The sequence below is a fragment of the Erpetoichthys calabaricus genome, chromosome 9 (genome assembly GCF_900747795.2).
Source record: "Erpetoichthys calabaricus chromosome 9, fErpCal1.3, whole genome shotgun sequence".
NCBI classification, from domain to species: domain Eukaryota; kingdom Metazoa; phylum Chordata; class Cladistia; order Polypteriformes; family Polypteridae; genus Erpetoichthys; species Erpetoichthys calabaricus.
The window spans coordinates 89,196,603-89,219,980 of NC_041402.2; the positions used below are offsets into that span (position 1 = coordinate 89,196,603).

The 23,378-nt window shown below is 40.5% G+C and overlaps 1 protein-coding gene across 2 annotated transcripts in view; it reads left to right on the plus strand.

Moving 5' to 3' along the window:
* The window catches only part of zdhhc7 (zinc finger DHHC-type palmitoyltransferase 7), an 85,625-nt gene that overhangs the window by 9,749 nt on the left and 52,498 nt on the right, over window positions 1-23,378 (plus strand). For both annotated transcript variants that reach the window (XM_028809855.2, XM_028809856.2), the window contains exon 2: window positions 1,883-1,973. The gene's annotated coding sequence lies outside the window, so the exon portion shown is untranslated. The remainder of the gene's footprint in view (window positions 1-1,882; window positions 1,974-23,378) is intronic.

Sequence of the window (23,378 nt, forward strand, 5' to 3'; positions counted from 1 at the left end):
TTTTTTTTTTTTTTTTGTTTTTTTTTTAAAGCCACATCTCTCAGTCCTAACTCCAGGACAATTGAGAGTTGTAGTGCTTCTTTTACACTGCACACTTCTTTATGTCTCAAAAGCCTTTAGAGGTGCTATACGACCACAGCATCTCATCTGATTTGATACTTACCTCTTCTGAAGGAGTACAGTTTTATATGTAATTACAAAATGCTTTGGCCTCTAGTGTCTATAAGCAATGCTAGAACATGTTGCTATATGGATACAGTTAGGTCCATAAATATTTGGACAGACAACTTTTTTCTAATTTTGGTTCTGTACATTACCACAATGATTTTAATGAAACTGATGCAGTTGAAGTGCAGACTTTCAGCTTTAATTCAGTGGGGTGAACAAAATGATTGCATAAAAATGTGAGGCAACTAAAGCATTTTAACACAATCCCTTCATTTCAGGGGCTCAAAAGTAATTGGACAAATTAACTGGAAATAAAATGTTCATTTCTGATACTTGGTTGAAAATCCTTTGCTCCCCAGAGGTTTTGCATTACTAGGATTTAAGACTCAAGGGTTAACTCCGACTGCATATTGATTTAACTTCCAAATTACATTTTTTTTGTTCCTTTCTACAGGTATAGTAGAACTTTGAATAATACAACATCCACATATTTACCCATTTACTATTACTGAAAGTCTCGGATATCTACTATTTGTATTTAGTAAGCAGCTTTCCTGTACATCATAGTCAATGAGTGCTGCAAACAAAAAATATTACGGACATAAGTGTTAGGCACAGTATATATTGAAACTATTTAGTATAATACAACAAAACATTACTCTTCATGTACAGCCAAAGTGATACACAAACTGAACAATTAGAATATGCCATGTTCTGATTTTTAAAAGCATATTATTGGGAAGTAAAACTGTGTGTAAGGTTTTTTTTTTTTTTTATCCCAGAGAACTGAACTAATTAGAGCTCAATAAGGAAAAAAGAAAGGACAAAGACTGGCGAGTTTAAAAAAAACAAAAAAATTTCAAAAACAATATTGCAACGAAAGTATTCAAAGAGAAAGCATTAATCTATAGTGAGTTATACATATCCCTCATACAGTGTTTAAAATAATGTTGCTTTGACAATTTTTTTCTTGTTTTAATAACAAGATATTAGTCAGTCAGTCATTTTCCAACCCGCTATATCCTAACACAGGGTCACGGGGGGGGGGTCTGCTGGAGCCAATCCCAGCCAACACCGGGCGCAAGGCAGGAAGAAATCCTAGGGCAGGGCTCCAGCCCACCGCAGGGCACACACACCCCCAACAGGCACACACTAGGGACAATTTAGGATCGCCAATGCACCTAACCTGCATGTCTTTGGACTGTGGGAGGAAACCTGAGCACCCAGAGGAAACCCATGCTGACATGGGGAGAACATACAAACTCCACGCAGGGAGGACCCAGGAAGCGAACCCAGATATCCTTAATGCGAGGCAGCAGTGCTACCAATGCGCCACCATGCTGCCCTAACAAGATATTAGTTAATCGTAAAAATCAAAAGTAATTTTAATGTTTACATTTAATGCCTTTGTGTGAACATTACCTTTTAATGATGAATTTTTTTCTATTTTGCGGCTGATATGTGTTTGCATTTAGTATAAGTGTAAATTTATTTTAGCATCGGTAGCTTATAAGTAGCAACACTGAGAAGAAATTACGCTGTCATTTGTGCTAGACTATTCACATGTAGTCATTTTGAATACACCTGGTGTGGATGGCAGAGAGAAGAGATGCCAGATGCAGTAATCTTAGTATTTATTGTGTCTCTTTCTCTAGGGATAGATTAGATATTGGTGTGCTTTTATCTTTTAATGATTTCTTCCTTTGCTTTTTAGATAGTTGGTTGTGAATGCAGATCTCCAGACCTTGTCAGCTCTCATGCCAGAAAAAAAAACACAATGTCAATAAAACTTTGATTTTGTAAAGGTAGGTTGCTTTACATTATAATGAATGAAGAACACCATTTCTTGTATTTGGCATACTGCATGTATATTGTTAAAGGCACAAGCAATTTCAAATAAATGACTGTTTATTTAATTCTAAGTTCCTGGTTGCTTTGTTGATATTGAAATTGAAAAAAAAATCTTTTTTTATATCATATATAATGGTTTCTCTGAGGTTTTAAAAATATTTTGTAAAAACAATGCAGCAGTCATCGTATCCATTTGTGTTACCTTTTTTGTGCTGTAAAATCAATATGTCCTCTTCTCTGAAATGTAATTCTAGATTGGTTTGTCCCTGTGCAGGCTTTTAACTCATTTTAAAGGAGCCTGTACCCATTTTTCAAACACAAGAATCATTAAGTGCCTTCCTGGTAGAGATATAATTTACATTACAATATTTTTTCATATTAGTCACATTGAATATTTCTAGCTTAGATGTGAGACTATGCAGGGAAATCGTACACCTAGAATGTAAATTCACTGGAAAAGTATATAAAGGATATCTAACTTTGATTTCTTTTTATCAATATTTACAAATTGGGATTTGTAATAGTAAAATTGTATTTTTTTTAAGTTTGTTTTATCTTGCTCAGCATCGATTAGCATTCATATTTTTGTTATTTCTGTGTTTGTTTTTGGGTTTCTTGTCAGCATTTCAGTTTCCTCTGAAAGTTAAAAATGTGCTGTTAGGTATATTGGCATCTTTTGAATTGCTCCTGTACAACTGAATAAATATGCTGGTGTGTTTCCTGAAATGGATTAGCTGTCTTCTTAATGGTGCATTCCTCCCTTGCATTAGTACTGGTAATGAAAGTAGATATAGAACTGAATAGTTATTCTTACTTGTTTTCACATGATAATCTTTGGATTAATCCAGTAGTAGAGATTACCGTCATTTGCCTGTCAAGTAATCTTAATAAAAAATTTACCAATCATGTATAAATTATAAAACCAAATTTAGGCTGATTTGAGTCATAAAAGTGAATGTTGGGTGTAAGTATAACTTAGAAAAGCTATTAAAAGGCAATTGTTGACTTATTTTACAGCTCATTTAAAGGTTTCTAGTTAGAAATCGTCAAGATAGACACATATATGTTTAGGAGGCAAAATTATTTGTATACTTAACACGTAAAACGTTTCATAGGAATGCCAGTGTAACTGTAGCCCAAGGTATTTTCCAGTATCAAATAAAAATAGATAACTTAGTAAATTGAGACTTCGATAATGAAGAAAATGCAGTTAGCTTGTATTATATTATTACAGATCTTAAATGGTAAATAATAGTTACATATTTATATAATTCTTGCTTTAAGACAGTACTTAATGGTTCCTGCCATACTAACTTGTTCGTAGGGGTGAGTTTTGTTGACTTAAATTGATATTGCGATTATTTTCATGCAAAATGCTCTATGTTCTCGGAACACCTTAAAAATTGAAGATCAGCTCTACATAGACACGTATCACATTTTCTATACAGAGTCCAAAACCTGATGTGTATATATATATTTTTTTCTTTTTCATAATGTATCAGTTTCATGAATTGCTGTGCCTCCAAGGAACCAGCTCTAGTAACATGTTTTTCCAACTATTTTGTTTTATATCTCCTTATTTTTTGTTTTTGAGTTCCGTTATATGTATTGCATTCAACACCTTGCCTGCCCTGCTGGCATCTGAGTTTAACAGTCAGTAAATATTACACACTCTTTTTCTCTCTTTCTCTGTTAGACTGTTTTAAAAAACAAAGTTCTTTATTACCATGGTAATTACAGATTATAATACATGTGCATGTGCATATTATACAGCATGTGTATTCTTTTATAGTTTATATCATTTGAAATGGTTCCAAATTATGTATTTGTATATGCATGATTTTTCTTGCCTGTAACAGTCTGTATGATGCATGCAGGTATTTATTTTATAATAATTACCAGCATAATAAGTGTTATAGTTGCTGCCAGACAACTCATATTTTGCATCCTGTGTTCTTAACAGCTTCTTGAATCTTTGTTTGTCTATGATACAGGTACTTTAAATGTTTAGGGCCATGGAAGAATCTATAAGGTGCTTTTGAAATTCTAAGGGAGGCCTCTGATATTTCAGTAGAAATGGAGCAGTTTAAACTTCAAAGTGAAGCTTTACTTTCATTTTCACTCCCAATGAACAGTGCGTTAACATCTCCTTATTAAATTTTGGCATTGTAAGCTCACACATTTTTATTCCATTAGTTGATATTTTATTATTCTATTAGTAACCTCTGGTTCTAAACTAAATTTATATATTTTACTTCCTCCAATAATCTTAACCAATTCAAAGATCACTAGGACAATGCATTTATAAAACGAATGCACTATATGTTTAATATACATTATTGTAATTAGAAAGCTCAGTTGACCTGTTAAAAATACAAACTCAGAAGTAAAATAAAATGGTCAGTAATGCAATTTACCACATACACAAACACTGAATAATTTACACATGCACAAATAAATAGCTACGAAGGCTGCTATTTTCTCACTTCTGTCATTTTGGTATGTAACGGAAAAGAGGTAAAATGGCTTGGTGAAAGTTTCTGCTGTTTAGATGTTTTGCTTCTGACTAAATGTGAATTAGTGTCTAGTGTAGTTATCTGATAACTGAAAAAAGAATTTTTAGGGCACAAGTTAAGTAGCCAATAGTGTGTTTTGCAATACAATAAATTACTGCAGCTGTTATCTCCTTCCACCTGCTGCTTGTCTGCTCACACTGTATGCAACAGAATGGTGAACATTCTATGGAGCTTTGCTTAGTGGGGACCCTTTTTGCCAGGGTGGTAGAAGAGCATGTTGCAGGTGCTACATGTGCCTAGGTGGCCTCTTTATATGTAGTAACATATTTTATATTCAGATGTTATACAGCTTGAACTGTCATCCTAGGTAAAATTAAGCTATTTACAAACAACAGTGCTAACCTTGCCTGTTCCAAACCCCTTGTCTTCTGGTCTTTGCTTCACTTTTTTCTCACACTCCTCATCATCAGGCAACAATAGTGGTGTTCATTTAGACCAGGGGTGCCCAATACATTGATCACGATCGACCGGTAGATCGGAAAGGTAGTGCAGGTAGATTGCGTTGCATTCAAAAAAAATTTTTTTAAACGTTAGTCTATGGCATTTGTAGTCTGAATCACAATCTGATTGTTTGGGTGGTTACTTAACAGGTAACGCTTGTGGTTGGTCTGCAAGTCGGCAAACATCCGCCACGGTGCCCTCTTCAGTTGCGAGAAGCAGATCATAGAATGTTGCATAGTTATCTAGATAGATAGATACTTTATTAATCCCAAGGGGAAATTCACATACTCCAGCAGCAGCATAATGATACAAAAAACAATATTAAATTAAAGAGTAATAAAAATGCAGGTAAAAACAGACAATAACTTTGAATAATGTTAACGTTTAACCCCCCCGGGTGGAATTGAAGAGTCGTATAGTTTGGGGGAGGAACGATCTCCTCAGTCTGTCAGTGGAGCAGGGCAGTGACAGCAGTCTGTCGCTGAAGCTGCTCCTCTGTCTGGAGATGACACTGTTTAGTGGATGCAGTGGATTCTCCATAATTGGTAGGAGCCTGCTGAAAGCCCGTCGCTCTACCACGAATGTTAAACTGTCCAGCTCCATGCCTACAATAGAACCTGCTTTCTTCACCAGTTTGTCCAGGCGTGAGGCATCCTTCTTAATGCTGCCTCCCCAGCACACCACCACGTAGAACAGGGCGCTCGCCACAACTGTCTGATAGAACATCTGCAGCATCTTATTACAGATGTTGAAGGATGCCAGTCTTCTAAGGAAGTATAGCCAGCTCTGTCTTCTCTTGCACAGAGAATCAGTATTGGCAGTCCAGTCCAATTTATCATCCAGCTGCACTCCCAGGTATTTATAGGTCTGTACCCTCTGCACACAGTCACCTCTGATAATCACGGGGTCCAGGAGGGGCCTGGGCCTCCTAAAATCCACCACCAGCTCTTTGGTTTTGCTGGTGTTCAGGTGTAGGTGGTTTGAGTCGCACCATTTAACAAAGTCCTTGATTAGGTTCCTATACCCCTCCTCCTGCCCACTCCTGATGCAGCCCACGATAGCAGTGTCGTCAGCGAACTTTCGCACGTGGCAGGACTCCCGAGTTGTATTGGAAGTCCGATGTATATAGGCTGTGTATAGGTGTGTGTGCTTGTGCGTGCGTGTGTGCTGTGATGTGCGAGTCCCTGTCTTGCACACTAAAACACAAAGCTGAGTCTCTGTACTTTAGCAACACCAGCTTTATTCAGCTTGAACAGACACAGCAGTCAGGCAGGGCCCTGCACATTTATAATGTTCCTTGTTCCTTGTATCACCCATCGACGGCAGGCGCTTATAGCCTGTCCGCAATCTTTTCGGTTTCACTTTTACGGCGAACTGCTACAGCCCAGGGAGACTGCGATTGCTTTGGGGCGCTCTTCCGCGTGTCGTCCCGTTGGGTGGAATCCCACAAGAGTTTAGAAACTCAATCACACCAGCCATGATTCTTTTCAAAGATAAAGTGCAGGTTAATATAATATACAGTACTGTGCAAAAGTTTTAGGCAGGTGTGAAAAAATGCTGTAAACAAAGAATGCTTTCAGAAATATAAATAATGATTGTTTATTGTTATCAATTTACAAAATACAAAATGAGCGAACAAAAGAAAAATCTAAATCAAATCAATATTTGGTGTTACTACCTTTTGCCTTCAAACCAGCATCAATTCTTATAGGTACACTTGCACAAAGTCAGGGATTTTGTAGGATTATAGTCCGGTGTATGATCAACCAATTATACCAAACAGGTGCTAATGATAATAATAATAATAATAATAATAATACATTTTATTTGAAGCGCCTTTCAAAAAGCTCAAGGTCACTGTACAATCAGGTTAAAAAATAAACATTCAATAACTAGAAAATTTAAAATCCAAATAAAACATCAGATAAAACACCAGTAACAGTTACAATGAATAAGCAATTTTGAACAGATAAGTTTTAAGATTAGCCTGAAATTGGTGAAGGGTAGTCATATTCCTAAGATAAGCAGGTAATGAGTTCCATAAGGAAGGTGCCGATCTGCTAAATGCGCGATATCCCATCGTAACAAGACGTGCTGGTGGATTATTTAAATTAATGGAAAAAGAGGATCTGAGCATACGAGAGGGTTTAGTGACTTGTAGGAGCTGTGAGAGATATGTGGGGGCAAGATTATGAATGGCCTTATATGTAAGGACTAAAATTTTGTAGTTGACCCTAAACTTTATTGGCAGCCAATGAAGCTGCTGAATAACGGGTGTAATGTGATCAGAATAGGGTGTTTTAGTAATTATACGAGCAGCCGAATTTTGAACAAGTTGAAGTTTATGTAGTAACTTTTGAGGCAGACCAAAGAGAAGTGAATTGCAATAGTCCAGGCGGGAGGTGACCAAACTGTTGACTAAAGTGGCAGTAGAGTGATTTGACAAAAATGGACGCAAGCGATTAATGTTTCGCAGGTGAAAGTAAGCTGCTCGAGTAACAGAACTGATGTGAGACTGGAAAGATAACGTGCTGTCCAGAATTACACCAAGGCTTTTTATCTGATCAGTACAGGTAACAGAAGTATTGTCTATTAATACTGAGATCTTTGATGCCTTCGCTATTGCAGATTTCGTGCCCATAAGAAGCACCTCAGTTTTATTAGAGTTCAACTGCAAGAAGTTGGAAGATAACCAAGACTTGATCTCAGCAAGGCAATCAGTAAGTGAGGATGGTGGAAGCGATGCAGATGGTGAAGTGGAAATATATAACTGGGTGTCATCTGCGTAACAATGAAAGTTTATCTTCCATTTACGAAAAATGACACCCAAAGGAAGCAGATAAATGATAAACAGCAAGGGGCCAAGGACAGAACCCTGAGGAACCCCAGATACTACAGGAGTGGGAGTGGAGGTACATGTATCCAGCTGAATGAATTGAGTTCTGTCTGTAAGATATGACTTAAACCAAGTTAACAGAATGTGAGAAATACCTAGTGCAGATAGCCTTTTTAGCAGGGTGAAATGACAGACCGTGTCAAATGCAGCACTGAGGTCAAGAAGAACAAGGATTGTGATTAGGCCTGAGTCTGCAGCCACTAAAAGATCATTAGTGATCTTAACTAGTGCCGTCTCAGTGCTGTGAAAACGTCGGAAGCCTGACTGGAATGGTTCGTATAAACTGTTAGCAGATAAATACTGATGAAGTTGGGAAGCCACAGTTTTTTCAAGAACCTTTGAAATAAAAGGAAGCTTAGAAATTGGTCGGAAATTATTAAAGTCAGTAGGGTCAACCCCAGGTTTTTTCAGTAGGGGGTGAATCACTGCAGTTTTCATAGACTGGTGAACAATTCCGGTGGAAAGTGACGAGTGAATAATTGAAACAACAAGAGGAGCTAGCGAGGGAAGGCAGGTTTTAATCAGAACAGTGGGAATTGGATCCAAGTGACAGGTTGAAGGCTTAGAGCTATTGATGAGATCCATGATTTCTGAGGTGGAAGGAAGCTCAAACATTGAAAATGAATGAGTAGGAGGAGGAAAATCATCAATGGTGGAGTCAATAGCAATAGAGCCTAAATTATAATGTATTGCCTGGATTTTATCATTAAAAAATGTTATTAAGGTGTTACAAAATTCATTAGAAAGGCAGTGCAAGGAAAGAGAGTCTGGGGGACTTGTTAGCGATCTAAGCAGGGAAAAAAGTGTTCCAGAGTTCCCCTTGTTGGAAGAAATTAGGGCAGTAAAATAGGCAGCTTTAGCATGCCGTATGCTGCCCCTATAGTGATGCATATGGCTAAAATACATTTCTTTATGAACATTAAGACCTGTCTTCTTGTACAGCCGTTCCAACTGCCGACCTTTAGATTTTAAAATGCGCAAAGCTGGTGTAAACCATGGGGCAGTGTGTGTAAATGAAACTGATCGGGTTTTGAGTGGGGCTACCGAATTCAAAATGTCAAGAAGTCCTTCGTTATAAAAGTTAACTAAATCTGGCGGAGAAACAGTTTGTAATGATTCCACAAGTATATCAATACCTAATTGAAAATTGCTCATGTTGATATTTTTAAGATTCCTAAAAGTTATTACACGAAGAGGTTTAATGGTGTAGACAGTAAGAGTCATATTAAATGTAAGGAGAAAATGATCTGAAGAGGGAAATTCCTCCGCAGTACAGTCATTCGGAGTAAGTCCAGTACAGCAAATCAAATCCAAGATATGTCCTTTGAAATGTGTTGGGGTTTCAATAAACTGCTGAAAGTCAAAGTTATCAAGGCAAGAAATAAAATCTCTGGTCGCCAAGGACTTGCTGTTATCCAAATGAATGTTAAAATCACCCATTATTATTATGTTCGAAGATAACGAGGACAAATAAGCTAAAAAAGCAGAAAAGTCATTCAGAAACTCTTTGTTGAATTTAGGAGGACGGTAAATAGTTGCAACAATGGTGGGAATAGAGCCAGGTAGTTGACAGACAAGAGACTCAAATGAACCATAGGAAGAGACTGTCAGCGGCGTAACTCGCATTGTCTCGCGGTAAAATATCGCAAGACCTCCTCCACGATCAGAGTTGCGAGGCTGCGCCATGTAAACAAACCCGGGAGGTGTTGCTTCGTTGAGCAAAGTAAAGTCCTGGGGTTGCTACCACGTCTCATTTAGAGAAAGGATGTCGATGTTACGATCTGTAAGAAGATCCTGAATGAGATGGGTCTTACCTGTAAGGGAACGGATGTTGAGATGAGCAAAGTTAATGGTATCCTCGCTGAGATGAGCAGGAGCGCTAGCCACCGTAGCTAGGCTGGCTAACACACTCGGATCCGAAGTTCTGCCAGATGGCCTCGGCGATGGACGAGAAGTGGACCAGTAAGAGGTTATTGGAGCTCGTGTATCCTGTTGAAAATTCCGGCGGGAGCCTCTATGGGTATATCTCCGTCGTGGCCGAAAAAAGATGTCCGGGAAAGTTAACAGGACGTCCACAGGAGATCCAGTCATCCTTGGACGAAATCGAAGAAGATCCGCCGCTGAATATTGATACAGGCTTAAAACCGGCTGAATCATCGTTGACAGGAGGCAAAGGGCTAGTACAAGACAGGTAAGAGCCCTGCATATCCAGTTTCCTTGCACTGATCCTGCCATCATTAGGAGTTGTTAACCGCGGCCGACAATCCCGATAAGGTTTCAAATCGAGTTCAATTTGGCTAAAAGTTTACTTGAAGAGTTCACAGAAAGTCCACAAAAGTTGTTATAAGTTATTATGGGTTCAAAAAATGCTCAAGAGAAGTTAATTAAAAAGTATTTAAGAATTAATCTCTAAAAAAGGGGGGTGGCAGCGGCGAGCAGTCACGCCAGCGTTCACCACACCTCCAGTAGTAAACAATCATCAATGTCATACGTAGGTTGAAACGCAGTCATTAACTGAAACAGAAACAGCTGTGTAGGAGGCTTAAAACTGGGTGAGGAACAGCCAAACTCTGCTACCAAGGTGAGCTTGTGGAAGACAGTTTCATGTCATGGCAAGATTGATCACAGCAACAAGACACAAGGTAGTTATACTGCATCAGCAAGGTCTCTCCCAGACAAAGATTTCAAAGCAGACTGGGGTTTCAAGATGTGCTGTTCAAGCTCTTTTGAAGAAGCACAAAGAAACGGGCAACGTTGAGGATCGTCAATGCAGTGGTCGGCCAAGGAAACTTAGTGCAGCAGATGAAAGACACATCAAGCTTATTACCCTATGAAATCGGAAGATGTCCAGCAGTGCCATCAGCTCAGAACTGTCAGAAACCAGTGGGACCCAGGTACACCCATCTACTGTCTGGAGAAGTCTGGCCAGAAGTGGTCTTCATGGAAGAGTTGCAGCCAAAAAGCCATACCACCGACGTGGAAACAAGGCCAAGCGACTCAAGTATGTGCGAAAACATAGGAACTGGGGTGCAGAAAAATGGCAACAGGTGTTCTGGACTGATGAGTCAAAATTTGAAATAATTGGCTGTAGCAGAAGGCAGTTTGTTCGTCGAAGGGCTGGAGAGCGGTACAATAATGAGTGTCTGCAGGCAACAGTGAAGCATGGTGGAGGTTCCTTGAACATTTGGGGCTGCATTTCTGCAAATGGAGTTGGAGATTTGGTCAGGATTAATGGTGTTCTCAATGCTGAGAAATACAGGCAGATACTTATCCATCATGCAATACCATCAGGGAGGCGTATGATTGGCCCCAAATTTATTATGCAGTAGAACAATGACCCCAAACATACAGCCAAAGTCATTAAGAACTATCTTCAGCGTAAAGAAGAACAAGTCCTGGAAGGGATGGTATGGCCCCCACAGAGCCCTGTTCTCAACATCATCGAGTGTGTCTGGGATTACATGAAGAGACAGAAGAATGTGAGGAAGCCTACGTCCACAGAAGATCTGTGGTTAGTTCTCCAAGATGTTTGGAACAACCTACCAGCCGAGTTCCTTCAAAAACTGTGTGCAACTGTACCTAGAAGAATTGATGCTGTTTTGAAGGCAAAGGGTGGTCACACCAAATATTGATTTGATTTAGATTTCTCTTTTGTTCATTCACTACATTTTGTTGATTGATGAAAATAAATGATTAACACTTCCATTTTTGAAAGCATTCTTTGTTTACAGCATTTTTTCACACGTGCCTAAAACTTTTGCACAGTACTATGCATGTGTGTGTATATGTGTCTATGTATGTATGTATGTGTGTGTGTATATATACTGTATAATATATATATATAATATTTATCTCGGTTCACGAACGTCTCTGAACACGTACAAATCGGGTTACGACCAAAAAGTTTGCCAAACTTTTGCATCTGTTCACGACCACACACTCGGTGTACGAACAATCCAGTTTCCCTTTCGGTTTGTGCGCGCCGATGATTTCCGCACGTGTTCAGTCTCTCCCTGTGCAGCGAGCGAGAGAGACACACACACACACACACACACACGAGAGAGAGAGAGGGCTGGCCGCATAAGGTTAAAGAATGCACCGGGCTTGTTTTTAAAGAGACTGATTCGAGCACTGTTTTAACCCCGTTGAATTTAAAGAAGACTTTTTTCTATTGGATTTTAACCTCCACTTCAATTCTGTTTATAGCGATCACTTCGTAGCATGCATTGTTGCAATGTTACTTTTCCTGGTTGTTTATTAAATTACGGATTTTTTAAATGTTAATTTTTTTCCCTGTGCTTAAAACTCATTAAAAAAAAAAATGTGTTTTTAGCGAGCGGTTCGTAGCGCTATAGCGTGAACTCTTGCAGTGATAGTTTTCTCTGTTGTTCAAGGTTTTCTCAGTGTTCAATGTTTTTACATTTAGTTTACTATTACGATGTGCATTCTATGGTGTTATTAACTATATTTGTGCTTAAAAATCTTTAAAAAATAAATAAATAAATAAATAAATATATATATATATATATAGTTCGTATGGTCTGGAACGGATTAATTGTCTTTACATACAATCCTATGGGGGAAATTACTTCATGTCACAACCAAATCGGGTTACGACCAGAGTTTTGGAACGAATTATGGTCGTGACCCGAGGTTCCACTGTGATATATATAGGCAGGAATGAATTGTTGATGCCTCTCTTTTGGTGCCTATGCAGCCTTTCTTTATAAATATGGTCAGTAAATATACTGTTGATCTTCAGTGCTATTGGTTCTTCTGTTTGATGTCTGTTTTCAGCTCAAGAAACCATTTAATTCCTTTTATTTTTATATAGGTCATTTCAGATTTATGTTTCATTATTGTACCTATTTAGGGATTACACAGGGGTTGCACTGTTTAGTGTTGCTGCCTCACAATTCTTGGGTTCATGTCCAGGTCTAAGTGCCATCATGTTCTGTTCTCTACATCCATTTTTCTTTCTGTTTTCCTTTCTCATCTCAAAAATGTGTGGGTTAGGTTAATGGGACACTTTAAATTGGCCTCACGTCAATGAGGTTTGTGCATAATGCTGGTGATAAAAGGCTCTGGCCTCTGCAACATTGAAAGTGCTTAAATGGGTTTGATATAGGAATCCTCGAATCCGCCACCTTATTGTGGTGGAGGGGTTTGCGTGTCCCAATGATCCTAGGAGCTCTGTTGTCCGGGGCTTTATGCCCCTGGTAGGGTCACCCAAGGCAAACTGGTCCTAGGTGAGGGATGAGACAAAGTGCGGTTCAACAAAAATTCCATGATGAATAAAAAATTTGGACAGCATTTTCCCTCTCCCGGACGCGGGTCACCGGGGCCCTCCTCTGGAGCCAGGCCTGGAAGTGGGGCTCGATGGCGAGCACCTGGTGGTCGGGCTTACACCCACGGGGCTTGGCCGGGCACAGCCCAAAGAGGCAACGTGGGTCCCCCTTCCCAAGGGCTCACCACCTATGGGAGGGGCCAAGGAGGTTGGGTGCAGTGTGAGTTGGGTGGTGGCTGAAGGCGGGGACCTTGGCGGTCCGATCCTCGGCTATAGAAGCTGGCTCTTGGGACGTGGAATGTCACCTCTCTGAAGGGGAAGGAGCCTGAGCTAGTGCGCGAGGTTGAGAGGTTCCGGCTAGATATAGTTGGGCTCACCTCGACGCACAGCTTGGACTCTGGAACCAATCTCCTTGAGAGGGGCTGGACTCTCTACCACTCTGGAGTTGCCCCCGGTGAGAGGCGCAGAGCGGGTGTGGGCATATTTATTGCCCCCCGACTTGGAGCCTGTACATTGAGGTTTACCCCGGTGGACGAGAGGGAAGCCTCCCTCCGCCTTCGGGTCAGGGGACGGGTCCTAACTGTTTGCGCGTATGCACCGAACAGCAGTTCGGAGTACCCACCCTTTTTGGAGTCCCTGGAGGGGGTGCTGGAAGGCATACCTTCTGGGGACTCCCTCGTTCTGCTGGGAGACTTCAATGGTCACGTGGGCAATGACAGTGAGACCTGGAAGGGCGTGATTGGGAGGAATGGTCCCCCCGATCTGAACCCGAGTGGTGTTTTGTTATTGGACTTCTGTGCTCGTCACGGATTGTCCATAACAAACACCATGTTCAAGCATAGGAGTGTTCATATGTGCACTTGGCACCAGGACACCCTAGGCCTCAGTTCGATGATCGACTTTGTGGTTGTGTCGTCGGACTTGCGGCCACATGTCTTGGACACTCTGGTGAAGAGAGGGGCGGAGCTGTCAACTGATCACCACCTGGTGGTGAATTGGCTCCAATGGTGGGGGAGGATGCCGGTCAGGCCTGGTAGGCCCAAACGTGTTGTGAGGGTCTGCTGGGAAAGTCTGGCACAGCCCCCTGTCAGAAGTAGCTTCAGCTCCTACCTCCGGCAGAACTTCGACCATGTTCCGAGGGAGGTGGGGGACATTGAGTCCGAATGGGCCATGTTCCGTGCCTCTATTATTGAGGCGGCTGACCGGAGCTGTGGCCGTAAGGTAGTCCGATGCCTGTCGTGACGGCAATCCCCGAACCCGTTGGTGGACGCCGGCGGTGAGGGATGCTGTCAAGCTGAAGGAGTCCTACAGGACCCTTTTGTCCTGTGGGACTCTGGAGGCAGCTGATAGGTACCGGCAGGCCAAGCGGAATGCGACTTTGGTGGTTGCTGAGGCAAAAACTCGGGCATGGGAGGAGTTTGGGGAGGCCATGGAGAACGACTTTCGGACGGCTTCGAGGAGATTCTGGTCCACCGTCCGGCGTCTCAGGAGGGGGAAGCAGTGCAGTGACAACACTGTGTATGGTGGGGATGGTGCGCTGCTGACCTCGACTCGGGACGTTGTGGGTCGGTGGGGGGAGTACTTCGAAGACCTCCTCAATCCCACTAACATGCCTTCCAATGAGGAAGCAGAGCCTGGGGACTCGGAGGTGGGCTCCCCCATCTCTGGGACTGAGGTCACCGAGGTGGTCAAAAAACTCCTTGGTGGCAGGGCCCCAGGGGTGGATGAGATACGCCCGGAGTTCCTCAAGACTCTGGATGTTGTAGGGCTGTCTTGGTTGACACATCTCTGCAACATCGCATGGACATCAGGGACAGTGCCTCTGGATTGGCAGACCGGGGTGGTGGTCCCCCTCTTTAAGAAGGGGGACCGGAGGGTGTGTTCCAACTACAGAGGGATCACACTCCTCAGCCTCCCTGGAGAAGTCTATTCGAGGGTTCTGGAGAGGAGGGTCCGTCGGGTAGTCGAACCTCAGATTCAGGAGGAACAATGTGGTTTTTGTCCCGGTCGCGGAACAGTGGACCAGCTCTACACCCTTAGCAGGGTCCTGGAGGGTGCATGGGAGTTTGCCCAACCAGTCTACATGTGTTTTGTGGACTTGGAAAAGACGTTCGACCGTGTCCCTCGGGGAATCCTGTGGGGGGTGCTCCGAGAGTATGGGGTACCAGACCCCCTGATAAGAGCTGTTCGGTCCCTGTACGATCGGTTTCAGAGCTTGGTCCGCATTGCCGGCAGTAAGTCGAACCCGTTTCCAGTGAGAGTTGGACTCTGCCAGGGCTGCCCTTTGTCACCGATTCTGTTCATAACTTTTATGGACAGAATTTCTAGGCGCAGCCAGGGTGTTGAGGGGGTCCAGCTTGGTGGACTCAGGATTGGGTCACTGCTTTTTGCAGATGATGTTGTCCTGTTTGCTTCATCAGGCCGTGATCTTCATCTCTCTCTCTGGATCGGTTCGCAGCTGAGTGTGAAGCGGCTGGGATGGGAATCGGCACCTCCAAATCCGAGACTATGGTCCTCAGCCGGAAAAGGGTGGAGTGCCCTCTCAGGGTTGGGAGTGAGATCCTGCCCCAAGTGGAGGAGTTCAAGTATCTCGGGGTCTTCTTCACGAGTGAGGGAAGAATGGAGCGTGAGATCGACAGGCGGATTGGTGCGGCGTCTGCAGTGATGCGGGCTCTGCATCGGTCTGTCGTGGTGAAAACGGAGCTGAGCCGGAAGGCAAAGCTCTCAATTTACTAGTCGATCTATGTTCCTACCCTCACCTATGGTCATGAGCTATGGGTAGTGACCGAAAGAACGAGATCGCGAATACAAGTGGCTAAAATGAGTTTTCTCCGCAGGGTGTCTGGGCTCTCCGTTAATGATAGGGTGAGAAGCTCAGTCATCCGGGAGGGGCTCAGAGTAGAGCCGCTGCTCATCCGCATCGAGAGGAGTCAGATGAGGTGGCTAAATAGATTAGTGGGTGGACAAATTGGTAGGTCAGAAGCCTGGGGCTACCAGATTTTAATTCCATACAACCAAACTGTGGACTCCTAGATGTCTTGGATCTTTGGTCCATTCAGTATCTTCCTTATCAAAAAACATTTTGATTAAAGCAAAAGTTCTTCATGTACAATCTTAACTTTGGTATCACTTTTAAAAACGGCTGCTTAAACCGCAACAGACTGTGTAACCCCCATCTAAAGCTTGCACATCTGTGCTAGTTGTGAGGGCAGCACAGCAAAAATAACGTCAGACACAAATGTACAGTCATCCCTCGCCCCCCGCGATGGGTGAAAATCCACAAAGTAAAAACCATATGTTTATATGGTTATTTTTATATTGTCATGCTTGGGTCACAGATTTGCACAGAAACACAGGAGGCTGTAGAGAGACAGGAACTTTATTCAAACACTGCAAACAAACATTTCTCTTTTTCAAAAGTTTAAACGTGCTCCATGACAAGACAGAGATGACAGTTCTGTCTCACAATTAAAGGAATGCAAGCATATCTTCCTTTTCAAAGGAGTGCGCGTCAGGAGCAGAGAATGTCAGAGAGAAAAGGAAACAATCAAAAATCAATAGTTGCTGTTTGGGCTTTTAAGTATGAAGCATACCGTGCGGGAAACATATCGCTTGACAAAGCAGCTGCAAGAAAGCCCAGCAAGGAAGGGAGCAATTTGAAGGTAGTCTTTCAGCATTTTTTCGACGAGCGTTCATATCCTCTAGGGGTGCGAACAGCCCCCCTGCTCACAATATATTTGAGGAGTTTTATTTAATACGTAATACGTGCTCTGATTGGGTAGCTTCTCAGCCATCTGCCAATAACGTCCCTTGTATGAAATCAACTGGGCAGACCAACTGAGGAAGCATGTACCAGATCTTGAAAGACCCCTTGTCCACTGAAACCCACAAACCAGCGAAAAATCTGCGATATGTATTTAAATATGCTTACATACAAAATCCGCGATAGAGTGAAGCCGCGAAAGTCAAAGCACGATATGGCAAGGGATTACTATATATGTAATCATATTACTGTATATCACCATGCATTTTGCACATAGTTTTTTGTAACTATGCAGGAGTGGCATTGCGTACCCTAGGTAGTGAATTTCAAGAAGAGATTGGTTACGTGGGTGCCAGAATGAAAACTGAACGGCTGTATATGATGCAACAGGTTATCAATTTGTGAGAATGTTATATGTAACCCATCTTCATGGCTTTTGGTCAGTGGGTCTGCACGCATACACCCACTAGTGAGCAATATAGTGAAATTGTGCAGCATGTTTGTAAAGTAAGCAAGAGAAACCAAGGATTAGCTGTGAAGTAACTGCAAATACCCGTATCTTTTTTTTCTCAGTGGGGAAAACTTTTTCTTCCCAATGAAAGAAGTCCACATCATGTTTATTGAGATGTTTAGTTTGCTTGAAAATTTACAATGGGAAACGCAAGTAAACTCACTGGAAATTGAAACAAAATAATGAAATGTCCCTTGACCTGGAACAAAGCAAACAGACTATGAATGTGAAAGCACCTTAAGTGTAAACCTTTAAGGCCAGGAGGAGGTAACCCTAATCTCTCAAATATTAAATGCTACTATTGACTCCATTAGAAGAATTCCTCATCAGTTAATCTGGCTATGGTCAAATTCCTTCAGAACAGGGAAATGAGCCCCCTGAACATTGATCTTAACACCAAATTTTCCTGCTTAACTTGCCTGGCACCTGGAAATAGTCATATACAAATGTATTCATCTCAACCAGACCAGTTTCATTCAGTTACCATGCAGCAAATATCATCTGTCACCTTCTCCATGTTATTAATACAGCTCTAGTTTTGTTGCATAAGCAATGCTTTGTCCACATTAAATGCGAGAAATCATTTGACCAAATGCACTGGACATTTCTCTTGTGTATGTTATGTTCAGTAGAGTTTGTTGAGACATTTACTAATATGATCAAAACTCTTCATTCCTGGGCTAGTTATATTTACAAATTTAGACTTTGTTCTATTTATATAAGTGCCAGACATTGCTGTTCCCACTCTTATTTACTATTTAATCTCTCTCTCTCTCTCTCGAGTCTCCTTCCATCATCCTCTGTAAATTGTCCGGACTACCCACGTAGTTTTTACTTGTTGTCTCTCCTCAAAAAAAAAAACTTAGTATATGTTGATGATATACTGCTTGGCAATGCATCTCTGATTTTTTTTCCTCACATCTTAAGCTATTTAATGCAGATGAGGCCCTGTCTGACCATAAAATTAATTATTCCAAATCTGGCCACCTCCCCTTAAGCCACATTTGTCAACAATCAAATTCTGCCATCTGTCCCATTGGCAAAGTCTTCTAAATATGTCATAATTAATGCTTCTACATCAATGCAAAACATTTCTATTTCTATTAACTGCTGCCCTGTAATGTGTATAAAGGATTCCCTCTCATGTTGCCTTCTCCAGTCTTTCCTTTCTTAACTGGCTGTTAGCAAAATGAATACTGTTCCTTGTGTTAATTTTGTCAGTGCTTCACTTTCTTTTTCTGTGGAATGCATAGTGACCAGCTATAAGGTATTCTAGACTAATCCATTGGAATGGGGATGGGAACTATCACAAACCGTATTCTATCTGTGGTGCCGTTTTGTTGATGAGACATCAGGTGACATGTGAGTTTCTTCAGCATAAGGAGTACCATTAGAGGTGTGTGGCTGGCATTCTTTAGGCATGGAGATATTGAAATCCAAGGCAATTTTAGCAGAGGAAGACACTGTGGAAAAGTCAGATGACAGTGCATCCTGTGGATCTCTTGGCTTTTGAGAATCTTTCTTGTTCTGCTGAGGGAGAGATCGATCAACATGATTTTTCTTTTTCCCTGTAGTCCCAACATCCATAGTATAAGAGACGGGTCCTCATTCAGTTGTCACTGGTGGCAGTATCCGTCACATTCTTCTTATAATCATAAGCAAATGCATAATCTTGCACAGCAAATTTTCTGTCTTTAATCTTGAATTTCCGCTATACTCGGGGAGTGAATAACTGGAAGCACATAAAAAGAATTACTGAAGAGTTTTTTTGTAAATTGTGGAGTCTTGCAGTATGTCAATAAAAACGTACCCAGTCATTGCTGAATATTGGTTGAATCCTCAGAGGATTTTGGTGATTACTTAAGAGTTTGTACATAGCTCTCAACTTGGACATTAGTAGTGTGATTGTATGGAGTGGAGTGAATGTGTCTAACATGGTATGCCTTCGGAAATGTGTAATATACTTGTGCTGTGAATTGTGGTTCATTGTTATTAGGGATCATAACTGCTACACAGGCTTCTCAGTACTTTAATGATCTTGTCTGTGACTGCAAAATCCATTCTCTGCATTTTAGGCCAGTTCATACGAGTATCAACCATGACTGTTAAAATGTGTTCTTCTCTTGTTTAGGGAAAATTTACCAGTAACTGTTGCCACGAGTCATTCTTGTAGGGTTGTCACAATACCAACATTTCAAACTTCGATAAAATGCTAAGTATTGAAATTTGTTACCAGTTTTTGATACCTAATACAGTATTTAACATAACTCAATAAAAATATTTAAATTCTGTATGCATTAATATGTTTACATTGATGAAAACAAATATTAGACATTGTAATCATTAAAGCACAGGCATATGAACACAGTACAATTAAAGCTGATAAGTGTGATCCAGATTTTGAAAAACTGACTTAAATTTTTCACATTACTACATAGGAGTGGTTGCATCATCCTGTTGCTGTTTATTTTTAAACTCTTCAACATATAGATGAGTAATTCTGAACCAACGGCATGTTCCTTTTTTGGGCACAGCAAGCTGGACATGCTTTATTCAGATGTTAATGCCTTCAAATGAACATCTGGATAGATGAGACTCTTATCTATCTATCTATCTATCTATTGCCACCTATAGCCCTGTTATTGATTGCAGCTGTTCTAAAGTATCCAAACCAGAAGTTCTCATGTGTGTTTAGAAAGTTGTTTATTTTATTATTTATATATTATTTCTGTATTTTTCTCTAGCTTCTGTAAAGTTCTCATTTCCCCTTGGAGACAAAGTATGTCTATCTGTCTATATACCTACCTGCCTACCTACAGTAGTAGTCAGTAAAGTTGGCATTTACCTTAATGTGCATTGCAGCAATCATAAAACTACAATTCCCTTCCACCTGCGGTCATAATCTTATATAGGCATATTTAAATTTTAAGCTGGTTTCTCTAGGAGTATGAAAAAACTGCAAAAAAAAAAAAAAAAAATACATTGAGCAATGTCTGTTATCTTGTTTCTTTAAGTCACAAGGTCCAGTACAGTTTGCAGAAAAGAATCATTATACATCTACTGACAGATTTTGGTGCTGAACATCTGTACTGTAACCAGTTTGTCTTTGTGTTCCACACTTTAAGTCAAAAAGGGACATCTGCATTTTAGTGGTGATCTTTGATTCTGTTATGCAGCTGATTTCTGTTGAGATAGTTTAATCCAGCTTTAAGTTTTGGCTGTAACACTGGAACAATATGAAACAACCTAGAGTCTACACATTTTTAGATTTATTTTCAGTATTAAGTGATGCATGTGGCTTTTGTCCATTACTACAAGTTCTTTAGAAGAGACTACAGCATGTTTATGCAACATACCTTCTACCATGTTTTGATGGACTGCCTTTATTATGACCTCGTAGTAATATGCAAGTGTCCTTTGGTGTGTGACACAATGTGTATTGTAAGCTCAGAATCTGAGCCAATGTGGCTATTTTGTCTTTCTCCACTTGGTGCATACACCTGTTTTTAGCCCAGTTTTTACCTTGCCTTTTGGTTTCTCTTTCACCACTGACTTTTTGGCTTTGCAAACATGCAAATGAGTCCCTTCATGCCACGTGTATTACATTTAAGAGTCTTAAACTAGCAGACATCTTAATGATGATATGCTTTACCACATCATATACACTTGTTTGCAGTGTTACTTGATGGCAATGTAACAGCATTTACCTTTATTGATATACTGAATTGCTAGGGCTTTTGCAGCACTGTCTCTGTTGAGATTGTTATCTCCATTGCTTTCCTGTATGAGAGTGTAGCCCCAATTAACAAGTGCCTCTGTGTTGCTTTACTCCTTAAGCCATATATAAACCTGTCAACATCCTGAAGATTCTGACTGTCAAATACTGAGCCAATGTTTCCCTCTCTCTCTTCCTGGACCCTTTTGTGAAAAAGAGACTGGTCTGTAATGAATAGGATCCAACAGATATTGTAATGCTGAAACTGTTTCAAGGCAGCACAGATTTACTAGGTTATTTTTCCATTACAAACATCCTCAGTTTAAAAAGCCATTCCCCATTGTTTATACACACAAGGTAACAAATCACAAAAATTACAATGTACATGATACAGTTTTGGCTTCAAAATGCTGAACTTTGCCTTTATTCATTGTTCCCAGTGAAGGCAATTAAGCAAATTTGTACAGAGGATGAATAAAGTCATTAGTTTACTTACTGTTATGCATGAAGTTGACAATTTTCCTGATAATATGCTATATCAATATTTTTCAACATTTCTCTATTGTTTTCATAGTCTGCTAAAATGACTGCTGTATAGTCTACATAAAGCATGCACAAAGTTTACACTCAGCAATGATGTTTTTTGTTTCAAAATTCAGGCATTTATCCAGTTTTAAAAAAAAAAATAAAAATAAATAAAAACTTCACAAATTTTGCCTTCAAATGGTTATGCGTTTGTCTATAGTCCACATCAATTTCCTGATAGAACGCTTACACTGTGAGAGTTCGCAGATAAGCACTTGTTCCTATTACAGCATCTGTCTTCTTATCAAAGTAACGTTCAGGTAGTTTATATATACCTTTATGTAACCGGAAATCCCACTGAGATTATAATCTCTTTTACAGGAGAGACCTGGCCAAGGTAGCAGCTGTACACACTCACAACATGTTAAAGTACAACATATACAATTTAATATATGACATATATTCAATGAAAGCATATATAATGTAACATACGGCATATCTTTATATATAATTCGCTACCGTGGCTGTTTGTTTGTCTACCGTTTAAACTATTGACCTGAAATTTGGTACACATATTACGTGACGTCTATTATCCGCTTTTGGGGTGAGGATTGACCTCCAAGGTTATTCCTTTTATTTTTATTTTATTTTATTGTAGAAACAACTATCGGCAGGGCGGCCGTGCGGTGTATGTATACGGGCGCCGTTCTCATCCCTACCACCTTCGCCATCACTTCCCCTACCTCTTCATATCTTAAATCATTCTTGAGGCAGATTGAAGACTTAAGTGCCAGCTTAAGTGAAAAGTTAAGGAAAACGTACTAAGTAATTGCAACACAATGCAAAAAGATGCCTGACGAAAGAAGAGAAGAAGCGGGTTGCTAGGGTGGAGAAAAGAAGAGCTGCTCAGGAAGCAGCAAGTGCATCAACCTCTGAGCAAACGAATGCTAAACATACAGAGAAAGAGTATGAAAACTATGAATGCTCAAGTCAAGTGTATTCACTGCATGTTATCATGCAGTGCGCCATTACTGGTACAATATAATATACAATCTCCACAATTAGATAACTACTGTACATAAACACACTAACCTCTTAACAAAAACAAATACATGTCTCCTTCACTACATTCTTTATGATACCCTTAAATTCATCAATGGATATAAATGTATCTAATTTTAGATCTTTCTTTAAATGATTCCATGTCCGTGGTGCATAATAAGAAATGCAGTTTTCCCCAGATTTGTCAAAACCTGAGGTACAGTAAAATGCAACCACTTAGTAGAACATAACTTGCAACTACCAGAACAAAGACAGAGTAGCTTACTAATAAGCTGGAAGTTTGCACAAAATCACTTTATAGATATAAAGTATTTATTTGGTTGGATTTTTAAAAAGCCCAGTCTCTCAGCTTTTGAAGAGCTGAGGATTGTCTTCCTAAGATATGCGGACTTGCCTGTATAAGCTGCAGTGATTGTTTGTAAAGTTAAATTAATTGTCAATAAATGCATGTCAGCTTAACAGCGTGTTTTCATATTAGCCGTTTTATTGCCAGTAACGTAACTGAAATCGCCTTCTCTCAAAAGAGCCATGACATGTTAGTGTGGAGAGAACTTCAAATAAAACACATTCTGAAGCTGCCTTT